Source organism: Vombatus ursinus, unplaced genomic scaffold (genome assembly GCF_900497805.2).
Source record: "Vombatus ursinus unplaced genomic scaffold, bare-nosed wombat genome assembly UNPS02007344.1, whole genome shotgun sequence".
In the NCBI taxonomy this organism is placed as follows: domain Eukaryota; kingdom Metazoa; phylum Chordata; class Mammalia; order Diprotodontia; family Vombatidae; genus Vombatus; species Vombatus ursinus.
The window spans coordinates 3,228,738-3,234,737 of record NW_020947122.1 but is presented as its reverse complement, the minus strand read 5'-3'; positions in this window follow the sequence as shown (position 1 = coordinate 3,234,737).

Below are 6,000 nucleotides of genomic sequence, written 5' to 3'. Positions count from 1 at the left end.
GTTACTCAATTATATGGAAAGTCCTCCAATTTATTTTTGTCCCTCTGGACCATTCTCTCTTGTCCATCATGAGCAGGTGACCATCTTATGACCACTAGTGGAGATGCCCCATGCTTCACCCAACCTATGATTCCCCTCCACAGCCCCTGCTGATATGTCATTTTTGGCTCTCAAGAGCAAGGTCTATCAACCAATGAGATTCTGTCTTTCACCATTCCTCTTTTGCATATTTGGGTATCAAACTCTATAAATACAAGGTCCTGGAAGAAGGGGGCAGGAAGATCTGAGGTCCACTTCATTAGAGGGAGCCATGGACCCTTTAATAAAGTGCCATTGGCTCACAGCTCTGCCTCAGTCTCTTTTATTGTAGGTTGGACAGTTTTAATCCCCACTGTTTTCTTCTAGAATGACCAACTCTACCCACATCCTTTTAATGTTTGTGCAAATAGATTACTTCCACCTTCAGTGTCTCTGCCTGGATCTAATTTTCTCTCAGCAATTAGCAGTCCCAGTGGCCTCTCTGAGACATAGGTCCAAAGGAGGGAATTGCTAGGTCAAAATGACTACATATTGCTGCTAGCCCTTAATTATGTGACTTATCAATTTTCACTTCTCAACAATGATGCCTTTGAATTTCCTGTCCTTCAAATGTTTTCTGTAAAATTCCCCATTCACAAAACATCAGGACATGCTCTGATCTAATCACAGCTTGGCTGATACATTTCTGTTCCCTCTTGTACTATGCAAAAATTGTATAAAGGCCAAAGAGTCATGAGCCTCCAAATCCTTGTGCTGACTGAGAGCCTTGGATCCATTCTATTTCTACAACTACTTGCCTTGCTAAATAAATCATTGTCTAGATGTAACTTGATCTCTTTTCTGTAAGAGCCACTGAGGGGAGTGACCACATAAGTGTGATTATAGAGCCATTTAAGTATCAAAGAACCAACTTCATTTTTTAAAATATAAAATGTCAGCTGAAAAGTATTCTCAATTATAGTGTCCCAATTGTTTTAGTATTCTTAAACAGTTTTAAGTTTTTAATAGCAGAAAACTGCATTAAGACTTTTGAGATACCCATTATATTTAGAAGTGACATCTACAATAATCTTGACAAGTAATCAGTTGAAAGAAAAGGGGCTGTTTAGCCTTGAGAAGGGAAGATTCAGGGGGGATATGACAGATATCTTCAAATATTTGAAGGGCTATCATGTGAGGAAATTGTTCTGGCCCCAGAGGACAGAATGACCAGCAATGGATAGATGTTGCAAGGAGACCAATTTAGGATGAATATCAGGGAAAATAATTGTAACAATTAGAGCTGTTCAAAAGTAGAATAATGTGCTCAGGGTTTTAGTTCTTTCATCTACAAAATGAAGGCATTAGATTGATTTCTAAGGTGCCTTTTAGCTCTAAATTCTTGAGTGATAACAAATATCACATAGGAAATACATAGCTAACATTTGTATTGTGCTTTAAGGTTTGCAAACAGCTTTACAATTATTATCTCATTTGATTCTTATAACAACCCTATGAGATAGAGGCTATTATTATTCTCATTTTGCAGATGATAAAATTGAGGCAAATATTGTTTAAGTTACTTGCCCAGCCTCTATCTAGCTATTATGTTTTTGAGGCTGGATTTGAACTCAGGTCTTCCATTGCATCCCTTAGCTGTTCCTATATAAGTAGAAGGTTTATACTTTTATAGATCTACTAATTAAAATATTGTAGAACATTAAAGTTTCCTCAACTATCCTCCCTAACTCCTATAAAGATCTCAGTATCATCACCCACTTTTCTTCCTTTCCTTCTCTTAGGGCCAAAGAAATGCTATTCCTTGCCCCCTGAGCCTGTCCTTTTGTGTCCTTTCTTTCCTACCTCTCCAGAATTCTCTTCTAGCTGTCATTATCTTTCTTTCATGCATCTCCCTCTTCACTGATTCCTTTGCCCTGCGACCATGTTTATGTCTCACCGATCCTAAAAAAAAAAAAAAATGCTTTCTTGACCCACATGTCCCAACTAGCTACTTTCCCATTTACTGCTTCCTTTCAAAGCCAAACTCTGTGGAAAAGTTGTCGGTGCCCAGCGTCTCCACTTCTTACCATTGATTGTCTCCTCAATTTCTTGCATTTTGGCTTCTATTCCTAAATGGTGAGGTGAGACACTCTTGCAAAGCTGAGGGGTACAGAAAAATATACAATTAGTATTTACTATCCCAAGCGGGCTATGCATTTAGCATAAGGAAACACAATTTTAAACATTCTTTTGTCAAGTGCGAAATTACCTACATAGAGTATTTTTTTAGCATTGAACCCAGTTCTTCTAACTCCTAATGCAGCATTTCTTCCATAATGCCACGCTGTTGCACAGCACTGCCTTCAGATATCTACAGACTTGTCACGGGGTAAATGGAATGGAATTTTTGTGAATGGCCCTAGACAGTAGACTCAGGGATATAATGAAAGAAAATAACAGAAAGACAGATTTCAGCTCAGTAAAGGGAATGTAATGAGAGGCATCATGATGAGATGAATTCAGGTTCCACCCAGGAGTGTTGTGAGAGGCTCAAATGAGATAATAGATGTAAAGCCCTTTGAAAATCTTAAAGTACTATGCAAATGCCTATTATTATCATTATTAGCCTACAGTTGTTGTTGTTCAGTCCAACTCTTTGTTACCCCATGAATCATGAGGTTTTCTTGGCAGAGTGGTTTGCCATTTCCTTCTCCAGTGAATTAAGGGAAACAAGTGATTTGCCCAGGGTCACACAGCTAGTAACTGTCTGAGGCTGGATTTGAATTCAGGTCTTCCCAACTCCAGGCCCAGTGCCCCGTCCACTGAGCCATGTAGTTGCTTCCTATAGTTACCAGCCCTCTACTCTGGTGATGACTTCCTTCCCTGAGCCTTTTATTGCACTCTCGCTGAGCTCAAGCTCAAGCAAAATGTTTATAGAGCTTTCTGCTAAATGCTTAACGATAGGATTGGGGAAGGGAAGGGATGTATTACACACTTTTAATCTGCATTTTATTAATACTTTTTTAAATCTAGGCAATTGATAAAACAATAAATCAAGGCCTGGTTTGTAGGGATGGCTGATTTCTGAGTGCTTACACTGAAAATTTAACAAACTGCCCCACCTCTGATCCATATTGGCTATTGTGATGCTGAGCAAGTCTGTAAGACTGTACGTCTCTAAGACTATAAGCTGCAGGGAGCGTGCCAATATGCATCAATAGGGAAAACTTTCTCACTGGGAGTTATTCATAGCGATGAAATCACAGATAGTATTCCTCTTCCCTGAAGTGAATATATCTTGTATTTATTATCTGTGAATACATTGTGTCTATCTACCTAGTTATGAATGCGTGCTCCTGTCTTACTTTCATGTTTCTATCCCCACTAGAAGCAGTGTGGTGTAGAGGATGTAATGGATAGAGAGCTAAATGTGAGACCAGGATGACTTAGATTCAGATCCTGACTCTGACACATGCTGGTTGTGTGATGTTGCTGGGCAAATAACTTAACCTTTCAGTTCTCTGAGCAACTCTCTAATGATATCAGTTGCTCTATAAATTTCACAGAAGGTGCCAACCTGAACTCGTGGGTAGAGTTTCCTCATCTGGGATTCTCTATAGTGAGGAAATTACAGATTGAGTCTCTAAACCTATTCTTGTACTCAGCACAGTGTCAGGCATATAGTAGGCGCTTAATAAATACTTCTTGATTGAACAAATATCTGAGCTATCCAACAGTGAAGTAGGCTCCTTTGGGGTCAGTGTGGTCCCTATCAGTGACAGTCTTCAAAGGAGTGAATGACCCTCTATCCAAGAGACTCTAATAGGGATCCTAAACCTAGAATTGATGAACTTAAAAAAGTTTTATAACTGTATTTCAATAAAATTGGTTTCCTTTGCAATTGTATGTATTTTTAAAAAATTTCTTCTGAGAGGGGGTCCAGAGGCTTCACCAGGGGACCCAAAAGTAAACAAGCTTAAGAATCTTTGCTTTTGAGTGTGGAAGGGATTCCTCCACAGGGGTAGGGGTTATATTAGAGGTACTGGATTAGGAAAATTGGACTAAAGATCATCTGAGGATTTTCTTACCTTTGAATGATCTCATTTTATGAAGAGAAATTCTTTGTCTTCTGAGAGATCCCATTCCTCTTAGGAACAATTTTAATTGTTAGGAAGTTTCTCCTTATATCAATCCTCTCTGAAATTCTGTGATGACCCACGTTTTACAGTGGCTAAAGCGTAGGGCCTGGAATCAGGCAGATCTTAGTTCAAATCCAGTCCTAGACACTGACTAGCTGTGTGATCCTGAGCTTAACCTCTGTTTGCCTCAGTTTCCTCATCTGTAAAATGGGGATAATAATAGCATTTACCTCCCAGAGCTGTTGTGAAAAACAAATGAAATAATAATCATGCAGTGCTTAGCACAGTGCCTGTCACATAATAAGTGATATGTAAATGTTAACTTTGTATTTCACACTGTTGATTACCCTGTTCTGATTGCTCTTTCCTCCCTTGACTTTGGAAACATTACTTCTCCAATGGAGGTCCCCTAAATCCACAGAATTTCAGAGTGAGAAGGAACCTCAGGGACTATCTAATGCAACACATAGCTGATAAGAACCCTGCTCTTCAATATCCTTGACAAGTGGTTCCCTGGGCTCTGCTTGAAGAGTGCCACCAAAGGGGAAATCTAGATCTTGAGGCAACTTTGGGGTAACTTTAATGATTAGGAGAGTGGCATAGTGGGTCATCTGTAAAATGGGCTGGAGAAGGAAATGGCAAACCACTCCGGTATCTTTGCCAAGAAAACCTCAAAAATGGGGTCACAAAGAATCCAACACAAGTGAACAACAAAAGCAATAGCAACATAGGGGGTCAAGAGCTATTTTCAAAGCCAGGAAGACCTGAATTCAAGTCCTACCTCTCATACATATTATATTGTCTATGTGACTCAGGGCAAGTTATTTAACTTCTCAGTGCTTGAGACAATTCTCTAAGATGTTAATTTGCAGAGAAAGGTCCAAACAATGTTAGTAGAAAAAATTTCCTCATCTGACAGTTCCCTATAGCAATGAAATTACAGGTCTCCTCCTTTTCCCGTGATTATTAAGAAGTACTTCCTTACATTAAGCCTTAATTTGCCTTTTGTGCAGTTTCCACACATCTTTCCTGGTTCTGTTTCCCAGGGCTAAACAGAACAATTCTAATCTGCCTTTCACCTACTAGAAGACAGTTAGCATATATCTCAAAGTTTTCTTTTTACATTCTTATTACCTCTTACAGTGTAGTCTCCAGTCCTTCATTCTCTTAGTCATGCTCTGTCAGCTACATCTCAGCTTTAAAATGTCTCAGAGCTAAATGTATTACTTCACATGTGCTCTGAGCAGGATAGAAGACCTTACATGTTCTGAACACTGTACCTCTCCTAATGCAGCTCAAGTTCTCATTTGGGCTGTCATGATCGGTACTAAGCTCCAAGTCCCCCAGGTCATTTTCATATAGATTATTGTGTGGTCACAACTCATCTATTCTGTTCTTATGCAATCGGTTACTTGAACCCAAGGTTAGAACTTTACTTTTATTCCTAATAAATTTCATCCCACTAAATTTGACCTACTATTTGATCTAGCCTATTAATATCTTCTTAGACTCTGATATCTTCCAACATATTGGTTATTCTGAGCCTTGTGTCATCTGTAAATTTGATAAGCATATCATCTATATCAAAATAATCATCTGTAGAAATAGTCAACAGCCAGCACAGGGTCAACTACAGATGCTTGGGGCCCTCCACTGGAAACTTTCCCCCCATACAAACTGACATCAATCCAGTTAAAATTATTCATTGGTGACATTCAACCACCTCCAAACCCACATAATTACTAACATTTACACATCCTGTCTACAAGCATAATGTGAAAGACTGTTAAATGCCTTCCTGAAATCCAAATATACTATCTCTAAAACATTCTCTTGCTCTTCC